Source organism: Pleurodeles waltl, chromosome 3_1 (assembly GCF_031143425.1).
Source record: "Pleurodeles waltl isolate 20211129_DDA chromosome 3_1, aPleWal1.hap1.20221129, whole genome shotgun sequence".
Lineage (NCBI taxonomy): Eukaryota > Metazoa > Chordata > Amphibia > Caudata > Salamandridae > Pleurodeles > Pleurodeles waltl.
The window spans coordinates 1025699278-1025712245 of NC_090440.1; positions in this window are offsets into that span (position 1 = coordinate 1025699278).

Here is a 12968-nt window from a genome sequence, read left to right on the forward strand (position 1 = left end):
AACTGTGTTTAGACCATTTCTGCCCCCCTTGGGGGCAGATTGGTCGATTTTAGGTCAATCTGCAACCACTAGGCACCGGGGATTCGTTTTTTGGCGCCAATGTCACGCAGGGGGAGCGACCCAGTAGGCAAGGGTCGCTCCGAGGTGGGGGGTGTTTGGGGGGGCAAATTTATTTTAGGCCATTTCTGCCCCCCCCTGGGGGCAGATCGGCCTATTATTAGGCCGATCTGCCCCCAGGGGGGGCAGAAATGTTTTTTTGTTTTTTGTTGTTTTTTGTTTGTTTGATTTTTTAGAGAATGGGAGCGACCCATCAGACAAGGGTCGCTTCCCTGGGGGGCAAACTGTATTTAGAGCATTTCTGCCCCCTTTGGGGGCAGATTGGTCGATTTTAGGTCAATCTGCCCCCAAGGGGGCAGAAACCACTAGGCACCGGGAATTTGTTTTTTGGCGCCAATGTCACGCAGGGGTAGCGACCCCGTAGGCAAGGGTCGCACCTGGGCAGGGGGGGCTTGGGGGGGTGTTCGGTCAAATTTATTTTAGGGCTTTTCCCCCCCCCCTGGGGCCGGCTGAGCTAGAGGCCAAAATCCACATGTAGGCACTTTGCAAAAAACACCTCTGTTTTCTGTGAAAAAATATGTTGTGTCCACGTTGTGTTTTGGGCCATTTCCTTTCGTGGGCGCTAGGCCTACCCACACAAGTGAGGTACCATTTTTATGGAGAGACTTAGGGGAACGCTGGGTGGAAGGAAATTTGTGGCTCCTCTCAGATTCCAGAACTTTCTGTCACCGAAATGAGAGGGAAAAGTGTTTTTTGGCCAGATTTTGATGTTTGCAAAGGATTCTGGGTAACAGAACCTGGTCAGAGCCCCGCAAATCACCCCATCTTGGATTCCCCTAGGTCTCTAGTTTTCAAAAATGCGCTGGTTTGCTAGGTTTCCCCAGGTGCCGGCTGAGCTAGAAGCCAAAATCCACACGTAGGCACTGTTTTCTATGAAAAAATGTGATGTGTCCACGTTGTGTTTTGGGCCATTTCCTGTCGCGAGCGCTAGGCCTACCCACACAAGTGAGGTATCATTTTTATCGGGAGACGTGGGGGAATGCTGGGTGGAAGGAAATTTGTGGCTCCTCTCAGATTCCAGAACTTTCTGCCACAGAAATGTGAGGAACATGTGTTTTTTTAGCCACATTTTGAGGCTTGCAAAGGATTCTGGGTAACAGAACCTGGTCCCAGCCACACAAGTCACCCCATCCTGGATTCCCCTACGTCTCTAGTTTTCAGAAATGCACAGGTTTGGTAGGTTTCCCTAGGTGGCGGCTGAGCTACAGGCCAAAATCTACAGGTAGGCACTTTGCAAAAAACACCTCTGTTTTCCTCCAAAAATTTGGTTGTGTCCACGTTGCGCTTTGGGGCGTTTCCTGTCGTGGGCGCTAGGCCTACCCACACAAGTGAGGTATCATTTTTATCGGGAGACGTGGGGGAACATTGGGTGGAAGGAAATTTGTGGCTCCTCTCAGATTCCAGAACTTTCTGCCACAGAAATGTGAGGAACATGTGTTTTTTTAGCCAAATTTTGAGGTTTGCAAAGGATTCTGGGTAACAGAACCTGGTCCCAGCCACACAAGTCACCCCATCTTGGATTCCCCTAGGTCTCTAGTTTTCAGAAATGCACAGGTTTGGTAGGTTTCCCTAGGTGGCGGCTGAGCAACAGGCCAAAATCCACAGGTAGGCACTTTGCTAAAAACAGGTCTGTTTTCTGTGATGTGTCCACGTTGCGCTTTGGGGCGTTTCCTGTCGCGGGCGCTAGGCCTACCCACACAAGTGAGGTATCATTTTTATCGGGAGACGTGGGGGAACGCTGGGTGGAAGGAAATTTGTGGCTCCTCTCAGATTCCAGAACTTTCTGCCACAGAAATGTGAGGAACATGTGTTTTGTTAGCCACATTTTGAGGTTTACAAAGGATTCTAGGTAACAGAACCTGGTCCCAGCCACACAAGTCACCCCATCTTGGATTCCCCTAGGTCTCTAGTTTTCAGAAATGCACAGGTTTGGTAGGTTTCCCTAGGTGGCGGCTGAGCTACAGGCCAAAATCTACAGGTAGGCACTTTGCAAAAAACACCTCTGTTTTCCTTCAAAAATTTGGTTGTGTCCACGTTGCGCTTTGGGGCGTTTCCTGTCGTGGGCGCTAGGCCTACCCACACAAGTGAGGTATCATTTTTATCTGGAGACGTGGGGGAACGCTGGGTGGAAGGAAATTTGTGGCTCCTCTCAGATTCCAGAACTTTCTGCCACAGAAATGTGAGGAACATGTGTTTTTTTAGCCAAATGTTGAGGTTTGCAAAGGATTCTGGGTAACAGAACCTGGTCCCAGCCACACAAGTCACCCCATCTTGGATTCCCCTAGGTCTCTAGTTTTCAGAAATGCACAGGTTTGGTAGGTTTCCCTAGGTGGCGGCTGAGCTACAGGCCAAAATCCACAGGTAGGCACTTTGCTAAAAACAGGTCTATTTTCTGTGATGTGTCCACGTTGCGCTTTGGGGCGTTTCCTGTCGCGGGCGCTAGGCCTACCCACACAAGTGAGGTATCATTTTTATCGGGAGACGTGGGGGAACGCTGGGTGGAAGGAAATTTGTGGCTCCTCTCAGATTCCAGAACTTTCTGCCACAGAAATGTGAGGAACATGTGTTTTTTTAGCCACATTTTGAGGTTTGCAAAGGATTCTGGGTAACAGAACCTGGTCCCAGACACACAAGTCACCCCATCTTGGATTCCCCCAGGTCTCTAGTTTTCAGAAATGCACAGGTTTGGTAGGTTTCCCTAGGTGGCGGCTGAGCTACAGGCCAAAATCTACAGGTAGGCACTTTGCAAAAAACACCTCTGTTTTCCTTCAAAAATTTGGTTGTGTCCACGTTGCGCTTTGGGGCGTTTCCTGTCGTGGGCGCTAGGCCTACCCACACAAGTGAGGTATCATTTTTATCGGGAGACGTGGGGGAACGCTGGGTGGAAGGAAATTTGTGGCTCCTCTCAGATTCCAGAACTTTCTGCCACAGAAATGTGAGGAACATGTGGTTTTTTTTGCCAAATTCTGAGGTTTGCAAAGGATTCTGGGTAACAGAACCTGGTCCCAGCCACACAAGTCACCCCATCTTGGATTCCCCTAGGTCTCTAGTTTTCAGAAATGCACAGGTTTGGTAGGTTTCCCTAGGTGGCGGCTGAGCTACAGGCCAAAATCTACAGGTAGGCACTTTGCTAAAAACAGGTCTGTTTTCTGTGATGTGTCCACGTTGCGCTTTGGGGCGTTTCCTGTCGCGGGCGCTAGGCCTACCCACACAAGTGAGGTATCATTTTTATCGGGAGACGTGGGGGAACGCTGGGTGGAAGGAAATGTGTGGCTCCTCTCAGATTCCAGAACTTTCTGCCACAGAAATGTGAGGAACATGTGTTTTTTTAGCCAAATTTTGAGGTTTGCAAAGGATTCTGAGTAACAGAACCTGGTCCCAGCCACACAAGTCACCCCATCTTGGATTCCCCTAGGTCTCTAGTTTTCAGAAATGCACAGGTTTGGTAGGTTTCCCTAGGTGGCGGCTGAGCTACAGGCCAAAATCTACAGGTAGGCACTTTGCTAAAAACAGGTCTGTTTTCTGCGATGTGTCCACGTTGTGTTTTGGGGCGTATCCTTTTGCGGGCGCTAGGCCTACCCACACAAGTGAGGTATCATTTTTATCGGGAGACTTGGGGGAACATAGAATAGCAAAACAAGTGTTATTGCCCCTTGTCTTTCTCTACATTTTTCCCTTCCAAATGTAAGACAGTGTGTAAAAAAGACATCCATTTGAGAAATGCCCTGTAATTCACATGCTAGTATGGGCACCCTGGAATTCAGAGATGTGCAAATAACCACTGCTTCTCAACACCTTATCTTGTGCCCATTTTGGAAATACAAAGGTTTTCTTGATAGCTATTTTTTACTCTTTATATTTCAGCAAATGAATTGCTGTATACCCGGCATAGAATGAAAACCCACTGCAGGGTGCAGGTCATTTATTGGCTCTGGGTACCTAGAGTTCTTGATGAACCTACAAGCCCTATATATCCCCGCAACCAGAAGAGTCCAGCAGACGTAACGGTATATTGCTTTCGAAAATCTGACATTGCAGGAAAAAATTACAGAGTAAAACTTAGAGAAAAATTGATGGTTTTTTCACCTCAATTTCAATATTTTTCTTTTTCAGTTGTTATTTTCTGTAGGAAACCCTTGTAGGATCTACACAAATTACCCCTTGCTGAATTCAGAATTTTGTCTACTTTTCAGAAATGTTGCGGTTTCTGGGATCCAGCATTGGTTTCATGCCCATTGCTGTCACTGACTGGAAGGAGGCTGAAAGCACAAAAAATCGTAAAAATGGGGTATGTCCCAGTAAAATGCCAAAATTGTGTTGAAAAATTGGGTTTTCTGATTCAAGTCTGCCTGTTCCTGAAAGCTGGGAAGCTGGTGATTTTATCACCGCAAACCCTTTGTTGATGCCCTTTTCAGGGAAAAAAACACAAGCCTTCTTCTGCAGCCCATTTTTCCAATTTTTAAAAAAAAAACGAAATTTTCACTGTTTTTTGGCTAATTTCTTGGCCTCCTTCTGGGGAACCCACAAAGTCTGGATACCTCTAGAATCCCTAGGATGTTGGAAAAAAAGGACGCAAATTTGGCGTGGGTAGCTTACGTGAACAAAAAGTTATGAGGGCCTAAGCGCGAACTGCTCCAAATAGCCAAAAAAAGGCTCGGCACAGGAGGGGGAAAAGGCCTGGCAGCGAAGGGGTTAACAATAGTAGAATAAGAATAGCAATGAAAAGCATCTATTTATATATAAGTACACTACAAAGAGCATCTATGCATCTATATAAGCAAAGAGTTCATTGACAGATATACGTATTTATTAACTGTATACCAAAATGCATCACACTACGATGTTCAGGAAGCAGAATATAATTGAGTTGAATACTTCAGATAAGCTTTGATTTACTGCACACCAAAATGCATGTTTCAATTACTGCAGCAGGCTCTCACTACGAGGTTTAGAAAGCAAAATATAAGCGAGCTGAATACTTCAGGTTATAAACACAGTGCAAGCATAAATAATCAGTCATAATAATAGAGCAGAGAAACAAAGGCCTTTCATCCCTGTGTGGAAAGTTGAGGGCATTTTAGGCTTTTGCCTACTCTTCTGTTTGCGTACCAGTGCCCTCACTTGCACAGTTGAGGGCATTTTAGGCTTCTGCCTACTATTCTGTTTTGCTACTCGTATCGCTAATGCGGTGCACCTTGCCTCCATTTGATCACCCAAAGTCACTGCACTTTCTATAGTCTCTTTCATAAGTAACTGCCTTTCCTGCAAGGCTGCAACCTCATCCCGCAGTTTTCTTATCTCTGCATCTTCTGTTAATGTTTTCCTGTATACAGTACGGTGCGCAGATAAGAAAAGCCATCCCACTTGCCCTGCTGCTTTCAGCTTCAGCTTCGCCCCTCTTAGCTTCACGCTTTCAACCGCATCTTCCACTAAGAGAGGAGTCACTTTCTCATCTAATGCCTCCCATAACAACAGTGCTGCCCACCGGTTCAGGAGTCCTGCCACACCAGAGAACGGGTCAGTTGCTAACCACCTGGGAATGGATCTGGCTTCTGCCCCATGCTGTCTTCTGCTCTCTGCCTCACTTTTCTTACGTCCCCAAAGAGGCATTATGGACTTCTGGTACCAAAATGACTTATCCAGTCTGTTTGGTATAAGTCAATAAGGACTCTCAATGAAGGACCACACGCCAATTATAAATACAATTTAGCTTTACTAGAATTGCAGGTAAATGTAGGCATTTAGCACATTAACAATAGTAGAATAAGAATAGCAATGAAAAGCATCTATTTATATATAAGTACACTACAAAGAGCATCTATGCATCTATATAAGCAAAGAGTTCATTGACAGATATAAGTTTTGATTAACTGTATACCAAAATGCATCACACTACGATGTTCAGGAAGCAGAATATAAATGAGTTGAATACTTCAGATAAGCTTTGATTTACTGCACACCAAAATGCATATTTCAATTACTGCAGCAGGCTCTCACTACGATGTTCAGGAAGCAAAATATAAACAAACTGAATACTTCAGATAAGCTTTGATTTACTGCACACCAAAATGCATGTTTCAGTTACTGTAGCAGGTTAACACTACGAGGTTTAGAAAGCAAAATATAAACGAGCTGAATACTTCAGGTTATAAACAGAGTGCAAGCATAAATAATCAGTCATAATAATAGAGCAGAGAAACAAAGGCCTTTCATCCCTGTGTGGAACTTAACTTAGTCCACGAAATGCTGGGAAGCCCTCTACCGCCTGCTTGGACCTCTCTCCCCCTCAAGCATCACGGTCAGCAAAACAGGGAGGCAGCGCCGGGCCATGGCAGCTTTCACAACTCCATCTGCGAGCTTCCAGTCCCTCACCCACACTTCAGTGCTTAAATAACTCGAAGCTTGGATTCTATCTCTTTCTGGCATTTTCTAGCTATGTTATCAGCACTTGGCTGCTCTGCCCTTCCCCAGCCTTTGTTTTCATTCCATCTTCTCCCTGTACTCTTGTTCTCAAGGTTGAGACGGAGTCTTCTACACAAACAAGCTTGAAAATAATATCATGAACTTTTCCACGTTGTTCGCGGGGGTTTCACCAGGCATCACGCCCATCTACACTGCTCAAGCTAATTAACCCTTCGCGTCACAATGTCTTCCGCACCTTTCCCTATACTGATCACATACCCAGTAAAATATGAAAATTATTCTACTTGTGCTTTTAAACTCTTGACTGGTGGGGTTGAAGAGTGCTCCCATTGTGTATAAATATAAACAGTTGTCAGGTTGCTGGCCTTGTGCAGAAAACAATGTCCGTAATGGTGGTGGCAAAACATTTTGCCATAATTTGCAGGTGCTCTATCCCAAACAATCCCATCAGGTATAGGAACAACTGAAATGTTCACTAGGGACAAGTCTTTTTGGACCTTGTGTGAGGATAGGTAGGGTTTTAAAACCTCATTCACCAGTTCAACAGCAAAGCGTTCAGGAAGATAGTGACCATGTATTAGCAGAAAGAAAACGATGATAAAACAAATCCAAAGAAGGAAGGCAAGTAAAGTCAAAAATATCCACAGATAATACCATGGATGATTCAAATAGTTGTTTTTAGGCCAGCTGAAAAGCTTACATGCTCTTGATACAGGTAATGCAGAAGGCACTGAAGAATTTGAAAATGAGTTGCTGATGTCAGCAACCAGAAGCACTTCTTGCAAAGACAGGAGCCGGTGCCGGTGAAGGCGAACTAACAGATATATCGCATGGTAGTTTTCAGTAAACAATTCCATCAGTTTAAGTTGAATTTGAATACAATAAATACGAATTTTGGAAATTTCTTGTTGATGACGTGGTGACAGAAACCAATGAGAGATATTTTCTACCCTTCCCAAGCTTGGGGAAGTTTGTTCAACATTATTTAGTTGTTGTAGAGGCACACCCTAATGGGCAGTGAGAGGGGTATGGGAGTGAACCAGGAGTCCTCGTGGTCTGCTGTGCAGGATTGCCCACATGGTGAAGCTTGACATTGTCTATTAAAATGAAGCGGTTTTCTCTAGAACCAGGCAGCAGTGGTAAAATGACAGTTCTGGTACCGTGTATTCCCAGGACTGGAACCAATGCCGTATATGCTGGGCCAAATCCCATCTTTACAACAATTTTTTCAAACACTAAATCCCCAACTTTAGGAATCAAGCTGGTGGATGTTGTTGGCAAATCCCCCATTGACAAGGTGGCGGCATGTGCAGATGAGTTGTCATTACTGCAGCTGTGGCCTGTCCTTTGGGGCTGAGGGGCCATGCCCCTCCACATTTTGTCCCTCAAGAAGAGTGTCTGTTAGGCTGAGCAAAGGTCAGCCTGACAGACAGTCTTCATTTTCAGGTCAGGCAGCCAAGAACTACACATGCACTATTTGCACAGGCCCCCAACTGCCTGAGCTGATCTTTGCTGGGCTGAAGAAGTCACAGCCCTGTGGGCGTGACCTCTTCAGGCTAGCAAAGGTGCCCCGGGGCACTCCCTCTCATGATGAGTGGAAACGTCACTGATTGCGTTGGACCTGGGTGCTTCAGATTCAAGCCCTAACGCACCCAGGGCTGAGTGTCAATCAGTGACACCTTGTCACAGAGTGGGGTGGGGACAGCAGTCTCACTGACTCCATCCCACTCTGTGACGATTTGGCACTGTTGCCTTCCCTCATAAGCTCACCTCAGGTTAGCCAGTGAGGGAAGGCAGCAGTCCCAACCTTCTTGGGACCACGAGGCAGAGCTAAAGGTAAGTGTGTGTGTGTTTTTTGTTTTTTTAAATGAAAGTTTGGTGCATGCCTGCCTGTGTGTATGTTTGAATATTTGATAAGGAGTGGTGTGAAAGAATGTGTGTGTGCACGTGTGTGTGAATGAATGAGTGTGAATGTGCATGTGTGCCTCTGTGATCCGCCCGCCCTCCTAAAATTACTGCCCCCCACTGCATTATGGAACTGTTGTAATCCTGCGAAACAGTGGTACGTTCATTTATGTCAAAAGGTGTTTCTGCCACCACCGCGCCAGAGCCATCAAGATTCTGGACATATATAGGTGTCCCGAACAGGACTTTGTATGGTGTTCCTCCCTCCAAAGATCTTCTGGGTGGATTATTCAGTACTCTCTGGACTCCATACAGGTGGTGCAGCAAACTACGACCTGTACCTATCACTCTAGCTGTGAAGAATTGCTTTAAGGCTCAGATTTTTTGATCCACAATCACATTTCCCTTGGGATGATAGGGAGACGAGAAATGCAATTGAACACCCAATGTTGCCATGGTGTCCCTGAATGCCCTGGAGGCAAAGGTGGACAGGGTCCTATGCCCAATAGGCATAATTCAGGGTTGGGGGTTAGTGTGGTGTCTGGCCAGTCGGCTAGTAAAGTTATTATGTCAGTCCACGTGTTTCGGATTGGGGGAAAGTCCCATGTCATATGAAAGAAAGTGGCTTCTTCTGTTCCGCATCTGGGGCATGTCTGTGGCGACCGAGGGAACATGTGCATTATGCGGTGTGGCGATAAGTATGTTTGATGCAGGTAATTAAACTGCGTGTACCGGAAGTGAGGGTTGCGGGATACTTCGTAGATCATTTCATAGCTTGTTCCCATGAGTGTAGTGTTAGGGGTTCAGATAGTACACAATCCCATCTATTTTTTGCTTGTTCCTGTTTGTGTTCGGTCTGAGTAGTGAGGGTTTTGTATATATTCGATATGCGTATTGCAACGGTTATGCTCCCTAACAGTTCATGAAGCAAGGGGGAGATATCAGGTTCCGCGTTGCCGCTTTTCCACCATGCTCGTATCGCCTGACGCACTGCTCTGTAAGCTATGAAGCCACCTTGACCCAGCGTGTATTTGTCAGTCAGTGCCTCATATGTTTGGAGTTGCCCATCATTATAAATGTCACCAATTGTGTGTATGCCTCTGCTTCCCCATGTACTCAGACCCACCTTAGTCGCTATTTTCGCCAGTATCGGATGAGCCAACAGTGGTTCCTAGTGGAGTACTGTGGGTTTTTATCACCTAGTAGTGCAAATTGGCCCCAGGCTCAGTGCACAGTAGTCAGTAAGATGTTGCGTGCGTGTTTAGGACCGACGCAGTTCATGAGATAATGTAATACCTCGGTACCACCGAGGTCCAATGACACCCTCTGTGCGTCTGCGCTGGTGGGATTCCCGATAAAAGTAGATATCCATTGTAACTGGGCAGCTGCGTAGTATAATTCAAATCTGGGGGCCCCTAGTCCCCCCAGTTTGAGCGGTTGGTATACTTTGGTTAGCGCAACGCGTCTTCGGCCATTGCCCCATATTAGATCCGTTAGTAAACTGTTCAAGGGTTTGAAGAAGGAACCAGCAGTACCAACGGCAGTGCCATGAAGAAATAAAGAAGGTGTGGTAATACTATCATCTTTGGTATGGCCACTCTGCCCATTGGTGACAGTGGGAGTGAGAACCAGAAGGGCAGGGAGCCCCTTATGGATCTAATCACTTGGCCAAGGTTGCCATCTCTTAGATCGCGACTATCCTGATATATATTTATACCTAGATACTTATATGTGGTGTGGCACCACTTCAGGTCACCCGGACTTGATAGCGTTCTGAGTACCTCGGGGACCGGGCGCATAGGGAATATGCATGATTTTGCCCAGTTCACCATCAACCCGGTCACCGAGCCAAATTGTTGTAATAGATTCAATAGGCCCGGCAGGGACTCCGTGTTATCTCGGAGGAAAATCAACGCATCATCTGCATACAAAGATACTATCCGATGTGTTCGGCCGTCAAGGATGCCCCGGGCAGGGGCCATTGTGCGGAGACGGGCGGCCAGTGGCTCGATGGCTAGTGCGAACAAGAGCGGGAATAATGGTCATCCCTGCCTGGTACCTCTTTCTATGTTAAGTGCCTTGGAGATTGTGTCCCCCATCCTGACCCTAGCCGTTAGATTAGAGTATAATACTTTCACCTAGCCAATATAAGTCTGCCCAAAGCCCGTGCGACGAAGTGTTTCTGTCAGGAAAGGCCACCCTAGTGTGTCAAACGCTTTTTCTATGTCTAGTGATACTGCTACTCGGTGCCACTCGCCTTCAGGAGAATTTTCCATTAGGCGCAGTAAATTCCTAATATTACTGAAAGTATTGCGACCAGGGATGAAGCCCAATTGGTCCTGATGGACCAACTCTGATATGTATGGAAGCAGGCGGTTAGCTAGTATTTTGCCAAGTAGTTTGCAGTCTGTGTTTAGCAACGATAATGGCCTGTATAAGCGAACGTCTAATGGGTCGCAGCCTGCTTTAGGTAGTACCGCTATCAGCGCCTCGCGGCACGTGTCAGTGAGCTGGCCCTGTTTTAGAGCTTCCATTAGCATTGCTAGGTATGGGGCTAATGTTTGGTATGGGAATGTGCTAATTGTTGCAGTGCTTGTTGGATTTCAGTGATATCTATCAACCTGTCTAGGTCTGTCACCTGTGTGGCCGTTAGGCGATTCAGAGTGATGCCACTGAAGAAATCGCTTAGTTGTATATCAGTAGGTGGGGGTTGTGCCTTCTATAGTAAGCTATAGTACTCTCTAAAGGCACTGTTTATCTCTGCCTGTGTATGAACTATCAATCTTGTATCTAGACGAATGGCACTCATAGGGGGGTTCCGACGTTCATTGTTTGTGAGCCATGCTAATAATTTACCGGATCTGTCGCCTTCTGCATGTGTGCGGGCCATGTAACGTCGGTAGTCAAAATGTCTGAGTCGGTTGTCTGTCTCGGTCCATTTAGAGCGTATACTAGAGAGCTTCGCTTGTGTTATCGTGCCTTTTGCGAATTTGCGCTTGGAAGAGTGAATCTCTTGTTCTAACTTACGGAGCTCGCGCGTGAATGTTTGACGTACACCTACTGTCGTTTATATATATATCCTCCTTATAACTGTCTTGTGTGCATCCCACTCGAAAGCTCTGGAGCTTGTTGTCCCATCGTTTAGAGTGAAATATGATGAGATGTGCGTGGCTATCTCTTTTCTGAAAGGGGGGTCATGTAATAGTTGAGTTTGCAGTCGCCAGGTTGGGATGCAGGAGCGGAGCCTACCCCATCTGATTTGCGCTATAAGTGGGCAGTGATCTGAGATTACTCTGGCAGTGTAGTCTCCGCTCATTACTGTATTTTATGTGTTAGGTTCTGTGAGGTAAGGATGAGGTCAATTTGGGTGTGTAGAAGGTGTAATGGAGTAGTAGGAGTATTCTCTGTCATGTGGGTGTAAATGCCTCCATATATCAATCAGGTGCCGCTCCTCTATCCATAAACGTAACGTCTGGGAGTTTTTCACCAGTGGGTGGTGTGATCTATCCATATCTATTTGCGGGACACAATTCATGTCCCCGCCCCATACGCAGGGTGTAGTTAAGTCATTTGTTAATTACGATATCGTTTTTTGTAGAAATTCGCCTTGTCTAATGTTCGGGACATATGACCCATTGATCATAAGCTCCTCCCCATCCAACAATCCCTTCAGTTGTATGAACCTGCCATCCTTATCTTTTATGCTGTGCTGCACTGTGTAAGGGACCCCAGGGGCTATCCAAATCAGCACGTGTCTGGCGAAGGACAAGTCGCCAGAGCTATGTATTGATCCTGCCCAGCACTTTTCTAGCCGTGCAATGTCTACCGGTGTGATGTGTGTTTCCTGGAGTATTTCTATATGGATATGGTGGCGTTTTAGGTATGCATGTATCCTGATGCGTTTATTTATTCCGGCCATACCCTTCACATTCCAGGTTATTATTATATTATATGTGGGTTCCTTCTTCATTGTATTGAGTGGTGTCATAAGGAGCTATCTGATCCGTTCCCGAGTTGCCATTTTTGTGTGCATCAACCCCCCACCCGCCCACACACAACCCGCATTCTAAAAGTGGAAGAGAAAGCCATGAGGAGTGTATGAGGAGGAAAAGGAAAAGCAAAAATACAACAACAAAAAGGATATTCCGGACGACGTCCGATTTTTAAACAAAGTGGCACAACCGATGCCTAGAGTAGCATCCAGGGAAATCAGTTCCATTCGGATACCGTTCAGGTGGTGGGGGATGTGGATTGATTGAGGTCGGGCCCTTGGTTGGCCCACCTCCAGGATGTTCCATTGCCTGTGCGATCCCGTGTGTGCCAGTGTTATATTCAAAGAGACAGTTAATGCTTCCAATGCGGTTGACAACTTCTTCCCCTCCGATAGCCGCCACAGTCCTTGGAAAGGAACCACCAAGGAGGGGGAAGGCTCTGCTCTGGCCGCCACAACGCCCGGAGGAGGTGCCGCGGGCGTAGGCTACGAACACCTAGACTTCGTCTGCCGATCACGGGGTGTGGTCCGG